The sequence below is a fragment of the Pavona decussata genome, unplaced genomic scaffold, assembly GCF_977016875.1.
Source record: "Pavona decussata unplaced genomic scaffold, jaPavDecu1.1 SCAFFOLD_72, whole genome shotgun sequence".
NCBI classification, from domain to species: Eukaryota; Metazoa; Cnidaria; class Anthozoa; order Scleractinia; family Agariciidae; genus Pavona; species Pavona decussata.
This window is the reverse complement of record NW_028145491.1, coordinates 2,177,192-2,196,825: the sequence shown is the minus strand read 5'-3', so window position 1 is coordinate 2,196,825 and position 19,634 is coordinate 2,177,192. Positions and strand designations below refer to the sequence as shown.

The 19,634-nt window shown below is 37.3% G+C and overlaps 1 long non-coding RNA gene across 11 annotated transcripts; it reads left to right on the top strand.

Moving 5' to 3' along the window:
* The first annotated feature begins 233 nt into the window (after positions 1–233).
* Positions 234–19,421, top strand: LOC146476927 (uncharacterized). Of its 11 annotated transcripts, none has more exons than XR_014865484.1 (3): positions 234–491; positions 14,794–14,864; positions 15,588–15,839. It is a non-coding gene; the product is annotated as an uncharacterized LOC146476927 (long non-coding RNA). The 11 variants fall into 11 exon arrangements; XR_014865494.1 differs by lacking the exons at positions 234–491; positions 14,794–14,864; positions 15,588–15,839 and adding exons at positions 2,502–2,750; positions 4,449–4,517; positions 5,223–5,476; XR_014865487.1 differs by lacking the exon at positions 234–491 and adding an exon at positions 2,504–2,750 and having other exon boundaries at positions 14,791–14,864; positions 15,591–15,839.
* Positions 19,422–19,634: the final 213 nt, after the last annotated feature.

The following is a 19,634-nucleotide window of genomic DNA, read 5'->3' as shown; positions in this document are numbered from 1 at the left end:
TGTCTGCTAAAATTAATAATAACCACGCAGCCAGTTATGAAAATGGACGAATCATCATCCCTCGCACTATCTAACAAACCTTGTTAATATCCAGTGGAAACTTCTAATTAATGAACACAGCTGATACACTGTGCTTTTTTTAGTGTGCGGGCATTGTTTTGTAATTCGCTTTCATTGTAATTCACGCCCATCTTAGAATAATACCTCACAAATGGCACTCCCTAAAAACTCTTTAAATGGTAATTTCCTGTTAACTGAACAGCGCCCTTGGCTTTAATAAATTAAAACGAAAACTGTTTTGTTTGTTTTAGATACGGCACAGTATTCAGCACAACAGACCAAAGATTACCAACCAGAAAATGAAATCAGCATCGGCAATTCTGTTTGTGAGCATCTTTCTTCTGGTCTCACCAGCGCAGGAGAGTGAAGGTTTTGGAGCTTCGTTTCATGGAGGAAAGAGAGCAGGAAAGTTTAAGAGGTCTTTTGAAAAGGTAATTATACGAACTTCGATAACCGTAATCATATGAAACGTGAAACTCAGTTTTGCACTGTAGAACGCATAAGCTCTGCCCAGCACTGGCGAATCTGACGAGTTGCCGATGTGATTTCAGACAGTAGTTCTTATTTTATTTTATGCTTAACATTCTTTTTCTTGCCCGCTTTTTATTTTAATTTGAAGCAGTTTACGTCTCGTACCGGCGTGGGAGAATTTGACGGCAAAATCATGAAAAGCTTTTGTTCGGTTTAAATCAAGACGTAAAACGGTCTGAAAGTCTCTCTCTGAAATTTTACTATTTTAATTTATATCCTGGTTTAGTGAAAAACTAAAAATTTATTTTCATCTATTGAATGTTTTTTTTTTTTGGTATTCCACGAGCAATGGAAAACATAAGGGTCGATTACTCGAGTGAAATTGTCTGAAGTATACAGCTGAATTTTATCGACACTTGAATGAAATTCAATCTTACTCTCTGATCTGTGTCTTCTTCTTCTTCTTCTTCTGTTTAAAATCTCCGTTTCCCGTTTATTCAACACCTGCTAACACGCCGCCATCTTGACAATCTACTCAGTCTCGGTTCTACACCGACTGAAAAACCCCAAGAAACAGCGCTGGGTGGGTGATCGTTTCGCGTGTTGCTAATATACCATTACTTGTTCAATTACAGCACCGGAGTACAACAGAAATTTTCTTTTCTTTTATTTTCTTCAGTTTATTGATTTAGTTTTTCTTTCCATTATTTTGTTGTTGTTGTTGTTGTTGTTGACCACATAAGAACAAAAGACACTGTCTTGGTCTCGGCTAGTAAGGCCAAAACGCAATTTTGATCAAAATATAGGAAAGAAATTGGTACCCTCCTGTCCACTAGTAATTTTCCACTAGTAATGGATTTGACTGCCGAAATCAGAATTTACTTTTTGAATACGAGTTCGTTTTCAGGAAGCCCTCGAAACCTAATTTGAATAATCCGTTAAGTTGCACGGCTAACTTCCAAATAATGGAGTCAGTCTTGCACTTATATTACGAGCTTGTTACAATGACCTGCATCGATCGTCCACCCTGCGTTTCTTGAGTATTTTCAGTGGTAGCCTAATATTAGAATAGATTACGGGGTTGCACAGGCGAAGTTTCAAACACACAAGAATTAAAGTAAGCCGGGATATAAAGAGAAGGTGTGGGAATCAAAGACACTGAACAACAGAACATGACGATAAGATGAAGTGACCATGAAATTCAGCATTTTTCTCGAGACTGCTCAAGTGAGTCGACCCTCATGTTTCCAACGAATCGTGGTTTTCCTTTCAGGAGATGTTGCTGGACGACCGTCGCAGTTTGTGCGCAGCTGCACGTGTCCTGAATTGCAACCGGGAACTGGGTGGCGAACCGGAGGACTGGTGAAGAGAAAAATCATTGTTCTGCCACAGAATGAAAAATGAGAGCGAATAAACTGAGAGAAACTACCACTTGTTTAGTTGTGATACTTTTTTAGTGCTTTAATTTCTTGACATTGTTTGGATAGATGGGTCCCAGAACGGAGCCTTTTAATAGGAAAAAATATATATTTTAAAGCGGCTCTGAGAGACTTTGCGTTAGTTTTTGACAATTTCAATGTTCCAAGGTAAAACATTTAGTCCACTGGAAGACAAAGAAACTGATATCGCAGTACAATCATTTTATCTAAACAAAACCTTTACTGAAGTTCAATGTTAAGTAGCTGTTGCTTGATACCAATGACAGCTGATTGAACATTGAATGGAAAATTCCATAATAAACAAGCAATGAACAAGGAAAAGTCATGAAACACACGGCACCGGCTGAACTACCATGTTCAATATCCAGTGGAAAGTTCTAAGTGCTATGAGCTGATCACAACTGAAACCGAGTCTGTTTTCTGCTTTGCCGACTTTGTTTTGTAGTTTCTTTCTTTAAACAGCACTTCACGGCCTTCTTAGAACAATAACTGGTAGCTAGGATATAGTTTGCAGGAGTTGTCATTGATCAACACGATATGAATGACAATTCTCTGTCAACTAAACGATAATAAATTCCACTAAAAACTGTTTTGGAGCCATAAGCTTGCACACCGCGCTCACAGCATTAGCTGGATTAACCCAAGACAACTAACGTGAAAATGAAACCGACTTCTCTAGTTCTATTGTGCGCGATCTTCCTCCTAATCTTAGCAGTTCAAGAGAGTGAAGGTTATGGAGGGACTATACGCCAAGGGAAGAGGAAGAAGTTGTTTAAAAAGGTAACTATATCAGAACTTTATATTTATAATGATATCATACAAGTAGCTGTGGCACTAGAAATTGTCTTGGGCAACATTACCCATAGCGTTTCCAACATGAAAGGACGGAGTAGCTGTGTTGTGGAACGACAAAGAATGGAATTCAATTGCGCGAAAGTTTGCACTGTATGTTCCTGCCTGGTTAGTTTTCAGTAAGAAAACTCAGTTGCAAGCAGCATGCCGGTAACAAAATCCGGGTATCAGTATTAAAGCGACTCCAAAAGCTTCGAAATATGGGTGGTATCTTTGAACAAGGATCCGGACAGAGCACTTAAATTTACAGTTTCTACGAATTCCTGACTGGAAACACAAAATTCACAGTCTGGGAGGATTTGTTTTCACTTATCTGTGATTGTGTGAATAGCTTGTGTTAACTTCGGGTAGCGTAAATAAAACTGGTGAATGCTATCGTTCTCATTATCACTAGTAACTACAGACTAGTGCCAAAAAACTGAGTCGGCAGATGTAAGGTTATGTTGTATTTTTCAGTGGTTCAGTTTCATTCACTTTCAGATTGAATCAAAATTGAATTAATTATCCGAGATCCCAGCAATGCATTTTTGGTTAGAAAGTTTGTTTAGAGTTTTCGCTTTAAACTATACCCATCACTGACTGGGTTATGATGGAAAGCGAGTAAAATGAGGGCCGTTTATTATTCTCAGAAAACTTTCCATTGTGTTTCTAAAAATTTAGGATTTCAATTTAAAATTTTGTTAACTTAAGTAGAGTGTTTTTTAAAACGGGAACACTTGTATTCTAAACTTAATCCAACCTTGTATTACGCTTATGAATATAACAGCACTGGTGATTGACTGAAAACTCTTAGCGTCAGTCCGCAGCCTCATAGAAAACCTCAACCTCGTGGGTACTCTCTGGTTACAACAAAGAATATTTCAAATTTTTGGATAATGTTTTTTTAGCCTTCGTAACATATGTCTTAAAACGATTTTTTTTCTTGCGGAAAATTTGCATTTGACACATGAAATGTTCGGCGTCTGTATAAACAGGAGTAGTTCATGCATTGATTTGGGTCGGCCATCATTAAAATTAAGTTCGGCTCATTGTCCAGGATACCGATAATAAACTGCTTGCCAAGATTCAGGACTGAATAGAATAACGGCATATGATCAGCCAGGTCAAGCCTTGATATGCTTGAGGTAGAATCATTTTTATTCAAATGTAACCAATAAATTCCCTGTTAAAATTTGCTGTTTCTTGATAACAACCGACACAGTGTGTGAACTTTGAATGAAAAATGCGATAATATGCATTCAATTAGCAATGATAAACGGGACAAAACGTCCTTTCCTCTACTGAATAGCCTTGTCAATTTATTATCGTGTATTCGACAGTCTGCTTTCATGTACGGTGACTTTGTTGTGTAGTTCTGTTTTACACGGAAGTTCACGTCCATCGTAGTTTAATCACTAGCAATCACCATTCCTTGATCCGGATTGAACAACACTGTTGATTGCAACTTCCAGCCAAGTAATCAGTCCCTGAGCTCTTACAAATTCCAAGTTAAAACTGTCTTGGAGTCAAACGTTGTACACGGCATAACATCAGAACAATCCTAGCCATGATAATTGTAGTGAAGATGATATCAACCCTCCAATTCTTTTTTTTTTTAACCATCAGTCTTACTTTTGATCTTAGCAGCACAGGAGAGTGAATAAAATATTGGATGGACCATTCGTCGAATCCGGTAGGCGGGAAAGCCCCAAAAAGGTAATAGTCTCGAGCATAGTCTCTGCATTAATTTGAAACTCAGTCTGTTTTTCGCTAACCGGTCTCCAGCAAGGTGAAAATTATCAGCACTAACAAATAAATCAAGCGTGCAAAGATCAGTAGCCGTAACATCAGCAACTCCCAAAAGTTCCCCTCTACAAAACAGCTCAGTAGAGCCCAGAATACGTTTTAGTACAGAACAGTGAATATCTGGAACTCTCTGGACTCCTCACTGAAACTTTCTTACTCTGCGCTTGCTTTTAAACGTAGCCTTACTGAGACGAAAATTAATTGGAGAACTGTGGAATTTTTGTAAATAGTTGTACGCCTTATTGTATATTTATGAGGATTTAAATATTTTATGGTTCTTGATTGTTAGTAGTTCACTTTTTGACAGAGTGTTTTAATTATTTCTTAATTTTTTCTTTTTCTCCTCCACTATTCAATTCAGTTCTAAGCACTTTACTCCTCGTATAGTGCGAAAAATTTCCCTATCGTATAACCGAAACCGAAACGCGTTGGAAGGGGGAGATTGGGGGGAGCAACTTGGTGAAAAGTTCTTAAACTTGTTTGATTACTTCCTGGAACTCTTTAGAAAAATTCCCAACTCATTAAAACAACTGAACGGTTTTTAATTATCTGTTTCGAGATAAACCTAAAAAAACTATTTTGATCTACTGAACGCTTTATTTTTTTTTCTTCCAGGAGATGCCGGCGCAGGACTACTGATGCAGTTTGTGCAGAGCTGTACTAACATGAATTGTGAACGGGAAATAAAAGACGACTGAAGCAAACGACTAAGGAAGAAAGTTGTTCTTTCTTTTTTTTCGAAATTGTTATTGAAAATTGAACACTGTTAAAAACAACTATAAACAATAAAGCACTCCAATGTAAACTTACACATGAGCGTCGTAAAGGAGCTGTAGAAATATAGATAAATAAAGCGATACTTACTTTAATTGCCTTCGTGTTACTTTTAATCATTTATATCAGAAATAAAGGGAAACCGACTGAATACTGAAAGTAGAAGCTCTTTGTTCCGTAAAACATAAACAAATACTAAGGCACTTCAAGGAAATCTACCGGATGGGATGCTGGATTACAGTTATCAGTTAAATTTCGGCCATCTCTCACCTAGCAGTTAACGGTACTGCTCTCAACCATCATTTCAAACGCAGAATATCTCAATCATGGTTACAATTTTGGCTAATCTACTGAAGATATCAGATAAGACCCATCTAAGCAGGGTTTTCAACCATTTTGTAAAGTAGTGGACATACTTTTAAAAGCACCGGACGTGTTTTCTTGGCGCCGTAAGGCGCCTCGCGAGCGCCGAAGGCGCAAGCAGCTAGGGGGGTCTGCTCCCCCAGGAAATTTTTAAAATAGAATACTCAGAAACGCCATTTCCAGCGTTTCTGGAACCAAGGAAACAGTTTCCTAGGCGATGCTGGCGCTCACTAAAATTCTCTGTAAAAAGTTAATTACTGAATGAAAATGGTCAGTTGGTAGGGGGAGGGGGAGGGAGAATGGCAACAACAGAATTTTCATTGGCTTATCATTATTCTGTTATCCTCTAGTCAGTTTGTTCATGAGACGCCTTAGTAAGAAAAATATATAACACAGTAGTAAAAAAAAATTGCCAATATTGATCTCAAAGTACCGGACGTGGAATGGCAAACGACCGGACGAAACGTCCGGCCTCCGGCCTCAAATGAAAACCCTGATCTAAGACCTCTTTCAAGTTCAGACATTTGCTTAGCACGCTGTACGAAATCTTTGCAAGCAGTATATGCCGCAGCGACTAAAGCTGGGCGTCTCCTACCTTTGCATGTGCTTACCTTTATACCTTTGCGAGCAGGTGTGTCAAAGTTTACAGTTTTTACTGATTCACGAAGGAAAATGCGAAAATTTATAGGAACGGAGAAGATATTTTGTGTTTTGGATCAACAAGAGAAGTTTCTTAAAATTAATTTTTTTAAAAAAGGGAAAAGTACTTTAATATGGATCAGTGAAGCTGCTCTTTGGTCTTGATTCGAGCTGTTGGCATTCACATTGACATTCAGACCCCTTTGTTCAAAGAGAGGATAACTTTATCCACTGGATAAGTCACTATCCAGCCGAGCAAATGTACTCCAACTAACGCTTTTGGCAAGTTTTCCACACAATCCCATACTTAAATTTGACATTTGCTTCTACTCTATCCACAAATTATAAGGCTATCGGGAAAATCTTGCATGCAGTTCATCTGCCGGATAGCGACCTATCCAGTGGATAAAATTATCACCTCTTAAAACAACTGGGGCCAGTTCTTGACTGATTGAGTTAGTTCACAGTTTCCACAAAAGGCAAAGCCACGATTTTGGGGCGCTTAACTTTAGGTGCCGGCAAATCATGACCTGAAGCGATATTTTGTTAAAATATTGTCGTTATTACCATCATTTGTATTGCCCCACAATTAGTCATGTTTTCAGGGGCACTCCCAGATCATTTTGAGCTCAGTTACGGACATATTAATATTTTGTGTAAGCTAATGCGGATTGATCTGTTCGGATGATTTAGCTGCAAGTTTATTTGAACAAAGTTTTAGGAAAATAATTTTATTTCCCGAATTCTATCGAGCTGACGTGGATTTTACGAAATAGCTGACCTTTTTCCGTATTTTTAACGACATATTTGCCCTTACGAAAACGAAAGTTTTCCAGTGTTAAGAAATGTTGAGTTGATATTTTGTCGAACTCAGAAGAAAACTGTAGATTTTATTTTTGTTGAATCCAAATATCTGTTGCACTCCGAACAGATCCAGAAATTCACTGAAATGAACCTTTGAGTGCCCGTATCAAGTTTCACGCCGCAACTTACGGTCATGTTAGAACAAGTACTTATAAAATATGAAACTCAGTCCGTTTTTCGTTAACGTGTCGCCACAGTAACAATTCTAGTTATTTCGAGCTTTCAAAACATCCTTTAATCAAAATGACTTTGTATTAATCAGCAGAATCGGTCACCACTGATGTAGGGTAACAATTCTAGCTATTTTGCTGACCTAAACACATTTTTGTCCGTTTTAAATTTAAGTTCCAAGCAGGTTATGTCTAGTACTGTGCGACAAATTTCCATGTTCAATCACTTCCTAAAACACTCTCAAAAATTATCATCCTTTTGGAAACATAAGCTGTTATCTCAATTCGCCGTTTCGGGAAAAAAACTTCAAAAAGTAATAACAGCGCCTAAACAAAAGCCATGGAGTGTGATATAAAACGTTTCGCAATATGCCAGTATGGTCAGGTGCCGACTCGCAAAAACTCCGTTAATCCTGCCAAGCCTCGACCAATAATTGCTAAATTCAGCTTTTACCAAGACAAACAGTTTGTTTGGTCTTCAGTCAAAAATTTGAAAAATACTGGAATTGGACTTTCTAATGATTATCCCAAAGAAATAGATGACATTCATGGAAAGTTATACCCGGTTCTGAAAAATGCTAAGCGAGAGAAACAACAAGCCTTCTTCAAGGTTGACAAATTAATAATAAATGGTCAAGTTTACAGAGGAAAGGAAACAGAAAATCTTCCCTACTACGGTGAAATAATGAGCAGTGCTCACGCAGATGGAGAGCTGTAGTGACTAAATGCGCGCCAGATGTTTGATTTCTGTATCTGTGTCTACTTTTTTTGTATTTTACTCAGTTCGTTTAATTAGTGTCGTACCATTCTCGCTTTTGTTAGTTGTACTTATTTTTAGGTGGAGTCTGTTCTATCAAGTGTTCAGGTTTAGTTGCATCTGTGAGGGATTTTTTTTCGTATCTTATTTGTTTTTGATCTTTCAACGTACCCTGTTCTATGTTTTTGGATTTGCATTTACATTTACCACTTCGAATACTTCATTAGCACTTTTCCCTTTTTTTCCTTCTTTTGCGGTCTCATTAGTAACACCTTTGGGATTATAAAATGACCGAGGCGCTCAAATTACTATCCCTAAATGTAAGGGGCATAAGTAACTTTAAGAAAAGAAGAACAATTTTTACTTGGTGCCGGAAACGCGCAGACATTTCTTTTCTGCAAGAAACCCATTCTACAGCAACAGCAGAAAATCAGTGGAAAAACGAATGGGGTGCAGAGCTCATTACTTGTCATGGCAGTTCAAATTCCTGTGGTGTTGCAATTCTAATTAAGAAAGATGTTGATTGTACTATACACCAAAAAATTTTTGACCCTATATTGTTCTAAAAGCTGAGATCAAAGATAAGATGTATGTGCTCATAAATGTATACGCGCCAAACAAGGATAAAGATATTGTTGTCTTCCTCAACAAACTACTTATTACAGCACAAAATGAGGATCTAGATTGTGAAAGTAACATCATTATTGGAGGCGATTTTAACTGCCCCCTAAATCCTGCTATTGATAAGAAAGGTGGCATTCTCATTGAACGAAAATCCGTGACATCCTGTATCGATTGCTTGAAAAGTGAACTTGATTTAGTAGATATTTGGAGAATTAAAAATCCAGATACTAAGAGCTTCACATGGAGTAAAAAATCTCCTCGGATCTTTTGTCGTCTTGACTATTGGTTAATTTCGAATAACTTAACCGATTCGGTACAACTGACGGATATAATTCCAGCAATTAGAACAGATCATGATGCGATCTTTTTAGAGATTGGCGGAAATCTTGATCATGTGGGTAGAGGACCAAGTTACTGGAAGTTGAATTGCTCTTTACTAGACGATGAAGAATATATTAACAGTACAACCGAAATGATTCCAGTGTGGATTGCAGAAGGACGGGAAGAACTTTCCGACGATCGGTGTGTGTGGGACTGGGTTAAATATAATATACGAGCTCATGCTATCCGTCACTCCAGTAGAAAGGCAAAGCAAAGAAAGGAAACGGAAACAAAACTCCAAAATGAACTAAACGTAACAAAGCAAGCTTTCGAAAGCAACCCTAGTGATTCTAATGCTACTTTGTTTGATGTTGCTCAGAAAGAACTAGAATATTTTTATGAAGAAAAAACCAAAGGAATCATTGTACGCGCACGTGCTAGATGGCACGAATACGGCGAGAAGAGCACAAAGTACTTCTTAAATTTAGAAAAGAGAAATCACGTCAAGAAGCACATACGTAAATTGTATGTAAACGACGAAATTAAAACAAATCCACTCTGCATACTAAATGAGGTAGAACAATTTTACTGCGACTTGTACAAGAGTAAAAACAATCGTCCGGATATTGAAAATGAAATCGATTCCTTTTTAAATAACAAATCTCCAGGAAACGATGGAATTCCAATTGAATTTTATAAAAAATTCTGGCCTTTAATCAATGATTGCTTCACAAGGTGTGCAAATGAATGTTTTGAGAAAGGGGAGTTGTCCCATTCTCAAAAGCATGCGATTATCACGCTCATTGAGAAAAAAGGAAAAGATCGTTCTCTTATTGATTTCCAAAAGGCATTTGATAGCATTGAATGGGATTTCCTTTTTAAATGTATTGAAGCCTTCAATTTTGGTTCTGATTTTCTTCGCTGGGTAAAACTGTTCTACAACAACGTACAAAGCTGTATTATGAACAACGGCATAACTTCAAAATCCTTTCAACTTGAGCGAGGTGTCAGACAGGGTGATCCTCTTTCTCCCTATCTTTTCATTGTAGCGGTGGAAACGCTAGCTATTGCCATTCGTCAAAATCCAGCTATAAAGGGTATTACCATTGGGAAAGAAGAGACAAAATTGTTACAATACGCAGATGACACAACAGCAGTACTCGCTGACACCAAGTCAGCCACGGTACTTTTTCAACTGCTGGATTTATTCAAAAATATCTCAGGACTCAAGATCAATAGCACAAAAACCGAGGGTTTGTGGATTGGCTCTTCTAAAGAAAATAAAGCAAAACCGTTAGGCATTAAATGGCCAAATGAGCCGATAAAAACCCTGGGGGTGTATTTCACGTATGATCCAAAATTACTCAAAGAAAAGAATTTTATTGAGCGATTAGATAGCATTAAAAAACTTATTAATGTTTGGTCCTCAAGAGGTTTATCTGTAGATGGTAAGGTGACAATAATCAAATCCTTCCTTATTCCAAAGTTTGTTTATGTGTGCTCGGTACTACCTACACCTAACGAATTAGCGAAACAATTGAATCAACTGTTATTTAAATTCCTTTGGAATGGCACGGATAAGGTAACACGCGTTTCGGTAATAAATGAATACGAGGAAGGTGGATTAAAAATGATCAATTTAGATTGCATGATAAAGTCCTTAAGGCTGGCATGGTTAAAGCGTATTTTTGAAGGTCAGAATGGAACGTGGAAAACCTACCTACAGCACTTGCTAGAATCGATGGGAGGTTTTTTTCTTCTTAAATTGTAACTATGATATTAAGGATTACAAAATCTCTTTATTGTGAACTACTTCCTTGGTGGTCAGATTTTCGTGACTCTTTTGCCTCTCAGAGAGAATGGCAAAATGTTATTTGGAATAATAAAGAAATTCGCATTGACAAGAGACCAGTTTTCTACAAAAATTATTCCATGGCAGGATTGATCTTTACTCAAGATCTACTTTTCAGTTTAAATATAGAAGACTCTTTTTGCCACTGGTCGCATAAGATTTCCAAAACTAACTTTTTGCAATGGGCTGGCCTTCGACATTCAATACCTTCTTCTTTAAAAATTACTTCTCCCTGTCCATCTACAGCTTCTCCATTATTTTCAATTGATGACAACATCTTTGATGTCACAAAAAAGAAATCAAAGGACTATTACTCATTACTTGCACGCAAAAAAGCACAGCCTCCTAATATCGTTCGTAAATTGCAGAATGATTTCAATTTCTCGTTTGATCAGCTGAGAGAAATCTTCACTGCCACATTCTGTTGTGCTTGAATCATACGTAAAAGGTTTTCAGTTCAAAGTGATCAACTCTATTTTATACACAAATTCTAAATTATATAAAATAGGCTTCAAAACAGATGATCTGTGCTCGTTTTGCAAGGCAGAATCTGAAACCTTACACCACCTTTTGTATCAGTGTCCCTTTGTTAGACAGTTTTGGAATGATTTTCAAGATTACTGGCACCAACTCTCAAATCAGCAAATTCGTCTTACTCTTCGAGATGTTTTATTTGGAATTATAACTAAACCATGCCCTTTACTTAACCTACTGAATTGTTTTATAATAATTGGGAAACTGTTTCTATGGGACTGCAGAAGAACCCAGATCCAAGGATTTCAAAGTAAAATAGTCATAAAATATGAAACCGAAAGAAATATCAATAACACAAAATTCTTTAAGAAAAAGTGGGTACTATCCCCAGTTTAATGTGAAGAATTACATTACACATAAACTTTTGTGTGGTATTTTCATTCATAAGTGCAACTGTAACCTATTGTAAGTCTCTTTTTTTTTTCTTACTTCGTTAGTAACAACTTTTAAATTAATTTTAATATTGCAACTATTGTGTAACTGTATATTGTAAGTGTTAGTAGAAGTATTTAAGTATTGTTTCTATTATGATAGTATTCGTAGTAAATTTGAGTGAATTGTAATTCATTGTAAGTCTAAAAAATAATCATACCTTGTCAGTAGAAGAATTTAATTTAATATCGTAACTATAATTATTATTATTATTATTATTATTATTACTTTTTTGTAATTTAGGTTAGTATCTTAAGTTGGTATGGTTAGTATTGTAAGTAAAGTTTAGTATTCTATAGTTAATAATAAAAAAAAAATAATAAAAAAAAACAACAACAACTTAGGCAAACTACCGCGTGTTTGGTTGTGATATTTTTTTTATGCTTTAATTTCTTGAAATTATTTGGATAGATGGGTCCCAGAACGGAGCCTTTTAATAGGAAAAAATATATTTTAAACCTGCTCTGAGAGACTTTACGTCAGTTTTTGACAATTTCAATATTCCAAGGTAAAACATTTAGTCCACTGGAAGACAAAGAAACTGATATCGCAGTACTGAATCATTTTATCTAAATAAAACCTTTACAGAAGTTCAATGTTAAGTAGCTGTTGCTTGATACCAATGACAGCTGACAGAACATTGAATGGAAAATTCCATAATAAACAAGGAATGAACAGGGAAAAGTCATGGAACACTCGACACCGGCTGAACTACCATGTTCAATATCCAGTGGATAGTTCAAAGTGCTGTGAGCTGATCACAACTGAAACAGTCTGTTTTCTGCTTCGCAGACTTTGTTTTGTAGTTTCTTTCTTTAAACAGCACTTCACGGCCTTCTTAGAACAATAACTGGTAGCTAGGATATAGTTGGCAGGAGCTGTCATATGAATGACAATTCTCTGTCAACTAAACGATAATAAATTCCACTAAAAACTGTCTTGGAGCCATAAGCTTGCACACCGCGCTCACAGCATTAGCCGGATTAACCCAAGACAACTAACGTGAAAATGAAACCGACTTCTCTAGTTCTATTGTGTGCGATCTTCGCAGTGCGAGAGAGTGAAGGTTATGGAGGGACTATACGCCAAGGGAAGAGGATGAAGTTGTCTAAAAAGGTGACTATATCAGAACTTTATATTTATAATGATATCATACACGTAGCTGTGGCACTAGAAATTGTCTTGGGCAACATTACCTATAGCGTTTCCAACATGGAAGGACGGAGTAGCCTGGTGTGTTGTGGAACGACAAACAATGGAATTCAATTGCGCGAAAGTTTGAACTGTATGTTTCCGCCTAGTTAGTTTTCAGTAAGAAATCTCAGTTGCAAGCAGTATGCCGGTAACAAAAGCCGGTTATCAGTATTAAAGCGACTCCAAAAGCTTCGAAATATGGGTGGTATTTTTGAACAAGGAAGGATCCGGACAGAGTACTTAAATTTACATTTTCTACGAATTCCTGACTGGAAACACAAAATTCACAACCTGGGAGGATTTGTTTTCACTTATCTGTGATTGTGTGAATAGCTTGTGTTAACTTCGGGTAGCGTAAATAAAACTGGTGAATAATATCTTTCTCCGGCATTATCACTAGTAGTGCCAAAAAACTGAGTCGGCAGATATAAGGTTATATTGTATTTTTCAGTGGTTCAGTTTCGTTCACCTTCAGATTGAATGAAAATTGAATGAATTTTCCGAGATCCAAGTCATGCATTCTTGGTTAGAACATTTGTTTAGAGTTTCCGCTTTCAATTTATACCCATCACTGACGGGGGTTATGATGGAAAGCGGGCCGGTTAATATCCTCAGAGAACTTTACCAAACTGCTTTTAAAAGTTTAAGATTTCAATTTAAAATTTCAGTGCATGAACCGATCTTGCCATCTCAAGTAACTTAAGTAGAGTGTTTTTGAAAACGAGAACATTTGTATCCTAAACTTAGTCCAAGCTTGTATCACGTTTATGAATATAACAGCACCGGGCGATTGACTAAAAACTCCAAGCGTCAGTCCGCAGCCTCAAACAAAAACCCCAACCTCGAGGGTACTCTCTGGTTACAACAAAGAATATTTCAAATTTTTGGATAATGTTTTTTCGTCCTTAGTAACATATGTCTTAAAACGATTTTTTTTCTTGCGGAAAAATTGCATTTGACACATGAAATGTTCGGCGGCTGAATCAACAGGAATACTTCATGCCTTGATTTGGGTCGGCCATAATGCAAATTAAGTTCGGCTCATTGTCCAGGATACCGATAATAAACTGCTTGCCAAGATTCAGGACTGAATAGAATAACGGCATATGATCAGCCAGGTCAAGCCTTGATATGCTTGAGGTAGAATCATTTTTATTCAAATGTAACCAATAAATTCCCTGTTAAAATTTGCTGTTGCTTGATAACAACCGACACAGTGTGTGAACTTTGAATGAAAAATGCGGTAATATGCACGCAATTAGCAATGATAAAGGACAAAATATCTACTTTCTCAAGTGAAGAAGCCTTGTCGATTTATTATCGTGTATTCAGTGATCCCAGTTCACCGACGGTCTGCTTTCATGTACGCTGACTTTGTTGTGTAGTTCTGTTTTATACGGAAAATCACGTCCATCGCAGTTTAATCACTAGCAATCACCATTCCTTGATCCGGATTGAACAACACTGTTGATTGCAACTTCCAGCCAAGTAATCAGTCCCTGAGCTCTTACAAATTCCAAGTTAAAACTGTCTTGGAGTCATACGTTGTACACGGCATAACATCAGAACAATCCTAGCCATGATAATTGAAGTGAAGATGATATCAACCCTCCAATTCTTTTTTTTTTTTTTAACCATCAGTCTTACTTTTGATCTTAGCAGCACAGGAGAGTGAATAAAATATTGGATGGACCATTCGTCGAATCCAGAGGGCGGGAAAGAGCTCCAAAAAGGTAATATTCCTGAGCATAGTCTCTGCATTAATTTGAAACTCAGTCTGTTTTTCGCTAACCGGTCTCCAGAAAAGTGAAAATTATCAGCACTAACAAATAAATCAAGCCTGCAAAGATCAGTAGCCGTAACATCAGCAACTCCCAAAAGTTCCCCTCTACAAAACAGCTCATTACTTAGAGGCCAGAATACGTTTTAGTACAGAACAGTGAACATCTGGAACTCTCTGCACTCCTCACTGAAACTTTCTTACTCTGTGCTTGCTTTTAAACGTAGCCTTACTGAGACGAAAATTAATTGAAGAACTGTGGAATTTTTGTAAATAGTTGTACGCCTTATTGTATATTTATGAGGATTTAAATATTTTATGGTTCTTGATTGTTAGTAGTTCACTTTTTGACAGAGTGTTTTAATTATTTCTTAATTTTTTCATTTTTTCTCCTCCACTATTCAATTCAGTTCTAAGCACTTTACTCCTCGTATAGTGCGAAAAATTTCCCTATCGTATAACCGAAACCGAAACGCGTTGGAGGGGGGAGATTGGGGGAAGCAACTTGGTGAAAAGTTCTTAAACTTGTTTGATTACTTCCTGGAACTCTTTAGAAAAATTCCCAACTCATTAAAACAACTGAACGGTTTTTAATTATCTATTTCGAGATAAACCTAAAAAAACTATTTCGATCTACTGAACGCTTTATTCTTTTTTGTTTTTTTTTTTCTTCCAGGAGATGCCGGCGCTGGACTACTGACGCAGTTTGTGCAGAGCTGTACTAACATGAATTGTGACCAGGAACTGGAAGACGACTAAAGCAAACGACTAAGGAAAAAAGTTGTTCTTTCTTTTTTTTCGAAATTGTTATTGAAAATTGAACGCTTTTAAACGCAACTATAAACAATAAAGCACTCCAATGTAAACTTACGCATGAGCATCGTAAAGGAACTGTAGAAATCTAGATAAATAAAGCGATACTTACTTTGTCTTAGTGTTATTTCAATTATCTACTATATCAGAAATGAAGACAAAACCGACTAAATACTGAAAGTAGAAGCTCTTTGTTCCGTAAAACATAAACAAATACTGAGGCACTTCAAGGAATTCCATGGATGGGGTGCTGGATTACAGGTATCAGTTAAATTTTCGGCCATTTCTCACCTAGCAGTTAATTGTACTGCATTACAAACGCGGAATATCTCAATCATGGTTACAATTTTGGCTAATTATAATCTACTGAAGATATCAGGTAAGACCCATTTACAGTGCAACGAACTCACCCGGGACCACTCAACATTGATCAGCCAATCACAGGTCACATTCACAACAAAGGAGTCTGGCTTTGGTAGTTTGTAAACCAATCTAAAGCAAGAACATTTATGTCAATTTCAAAGTGTCGGTTTTTTTGGTAAGACCTCTTTCAAGTTCGGACATTTGCTTAGCACCCAGTACGAAATCTTTGCAAGCAGCATTTGCGCTTTGACAAAAGCAGGGCGTCTCCAAATTTTGTGAGCGTACCTTTATACCTTTGCGAGCATGTTTGACAAAGAAATTAAGTTTACAGTATTTGTTGATTCATGAAGGAAGATGCAAAATTTATGGGAACGAAGAAGATATTTTGTGTTTTGGATCAACAAGAGAAGTTTCTTAGAATTAAATCTTTTTTAAAAAAGTAAAATGCACTTCAATATGGATCAGTGAAGCTGTTTTTTGGTCTAGATTAGACTACATGCAGTCCCTTTCTGGTCAGTCGAGTCAGGGTGCGTTCACAGCGCAGCGAGACTGGAGCGAGGAGAAATAAACGAGAATAGACCCCAAGCCCCCTCCACTTGTTTGCTCCAGCTTTTCGCACTCAGCTATTTCGGGCGACCTCTCGACTATCCAGAAAGGGACTGCTTGCAGTCTAGGTCTAGATTGGCTTTTCGCATTAACATTGACAATCAGGCCCCCGTTGTTCAAAAAGCGGATAACTTTATCCACTGGATAAGTCACTATCTAGCGGAGGAAATGTACTCCAAACAAAGCTTTTGGCCAATTTTCCACACAATCCATACTTAAATTTGACATATGCTTCTACTCCATCCACAAATTATAGGGCTATCGGAAAAATATCTTGCACCAATTTCATCTGCCGGATAGTGACCTATCCAGTGGATAAAATTATCCACTCTCAAAACAACTGGGGCCAGTACTTGACTGATTGAGTTAGTTCACAGTTTCCACAAAAGGCAAAGCCACGATTTTGGGGCGCTTAACTTTAGGTGCCGGCAGACCTTGACCTGAAGCGATATTTTGTTAAAATGTTGTCGTTATTACCATCATTTGTATTGCCCCACAATTAGTCAAGTTTTCAGTGGCACTCCCGGATCATTTTGAGCTCAGTTACGGACATAGTTGTGTAAGCTAATGTAGATTGATCTGTTCGGATGATTTAGCTGCAAGTTTAAATTGCACAAAATTTTAGGAAAATAATTTTGCTTCCCGAATTCTATCGAGCTGACGTGGATTTTACAAAAATACTAGCCGACCTTTTTCCGTATTTTTACGAAAACGAAAGTTTTCCAGTGTTAAGAAATTTTGAGTTGATATTTTGTCGAAGAAAACTGTAGATTTTATTTTTGCCTAAATCCAAATATCTGTGGCAATCCGAACAGATTCAGAAATTCACTGACATGAACCTTTGAGTGCCCCTATCAAGTTTTACGCCGCAACTTACGGTCATGTTAGAACAAGTACTTATAAAATATGAAACTCAGTCTGTTTTTTATTAACGTGTCGCTACGGTAACAATTCTAGTTATTTCGAGCTTTCAAAACATCTTTTTAATCAAAATGATTGTGTATTGTTAATTTCAGTGGCCAAACACGTTACCCCGCGCCTTCCGGCCGTGCGGCCAATCAGCAGCAGTAGGGTAACATTTCTAGCTATTTTGCTTACCTAAACACACATTTTTGTCCGTTTTTAATTTAAGTTCCAAGCAGGTTATGTCTAGTACTGTGCGACAAATTTCCATGCTTAATCACTTCCTAAACCACTCTCAAAATTATTATCCTTTTGGAAACATAAGCTGTTATCTCAATTCACCGTTTGGGGAAAAAAACCGGCGTCAAAAAGTAATAACAGCTTCTAAACAAAAGCCGGGGAGTGTGATATAAAACGTTTCGCAATATGCCAGTGTCGTCAGGTGCTGGAAAAATAACATTTAAATTTACAGTTTCTGCTCTAATTACACCATCTCAGCTCCATGTCTGTGTGCTGAAATTGATAATAACCACGCAGTCAGTTATGAAAATGGACGAATCATATCATCTCTCGCACTATCTAACAAACCTTGTTAATATCCAGTGGAAACTTCTAATTGATGAACACAGCTGATACACTGTGCTTTTTTTAGTCTGCGGGCATTGTTTTGCAATTAGCTTTCAATGTAATTCACGCCCATCTTAGAATAATAAGTAACAAATGGCACTCCCTAAAAACTCTTTAAATGGTAATTCCATGAACAACGCCCTTGGCCGTTAATAAATTAAAACGAAAACTGTTTTCTTTGTTTTAGATACGGCACAGTATTCAGCACAACAGACCAAAGATTACCAACGACAAAATGAAATCAAGACGCAAATCGGTCTGAAAGTCTCTCTCTGAAATTTTGCTATTTTAATTTATATCCCGGTTTAGTGAAAACCTGCCGCCATCTTGACAATCTACTCAGTCCCGGTTCTACATCTTCTGAATAACCCCAAGAAACAGCGCTGGCTATGCGATCGTTTCGCGTGTTACTAACATAGCATCACTTGTTCAATTACAGCACCGGAATACAACAGAAATTTTCTTTTTTTTATTTATTTAGTTTTTCTTTTCATTATTTTGTTGCTGCCAGTTGTTGTTGTTGACCACATAAGGTCAAAAGACACTGTCTTGGTCACGGCTAGTAAGGCCAAAACGCAATTTTGACCAAAATATAGGAAAGAAATTGGTACCTGTACTTAATTTTCCACTAGTAATGGATTTGACTGCCGAAATCAGAATTTACATTTTGAATACGAGATCGTTTTCAGAAAGCCCTCGAAACCTAATTTGAATAATCCGTTAAGTTGCACGGCTAACTTCCAAATAATAAAGTCAGTCTTGCACTTACGAGGTTGTTACAATGTCCTGCATCGATCGTCCACCCAGCGTTTCTTAAGTGTTTTCAGTCGTAGCCTAGTACTAGAATAGATTACGGGGGTGCACGGGTGAAGTTTCAAACACACAAGAATTAAAAGTAAACCGGGATATAAAGAGAAGATGTGGGAATCAAAGACAGAACAACAGAACATGACGATAAGATGAAGTGACCATGAAATTCAGCATTTTTCTCGAGACTGCTCAAGTGAGTCGACCCTCATGTTTCCAACGAATCGTGGTTTTCCTTTCAGGAGATGTCGCTGGACGACCGTCGCAGTTTGTGCGCAGCTGCACGTGTCCTGAATTGCAACCGGGAACTGGTTGGCGAACCGGCGGACTGGTGAAGAGTAAAATCACTGTTTTGCCACAGAATCAAAAATGTGAGCGAATAAACTGAGAGAAACTACCACGTGTTTAGTTGTGATACTTTTTTAAAGCTTTAATTTCTTGACATTGTTTGGATCGATGGGTCCCAGAACGGAGCCTTTTAATAAGAAAAAATATATATTTTAAAGCGGCTCTGAGAGACTTTTTTGACAATTTCAATATTCCAAGGTAAAACATTTAGTCCACTGGAAGACAAAGAAACTGATACCGCAGTACAATCATTTTT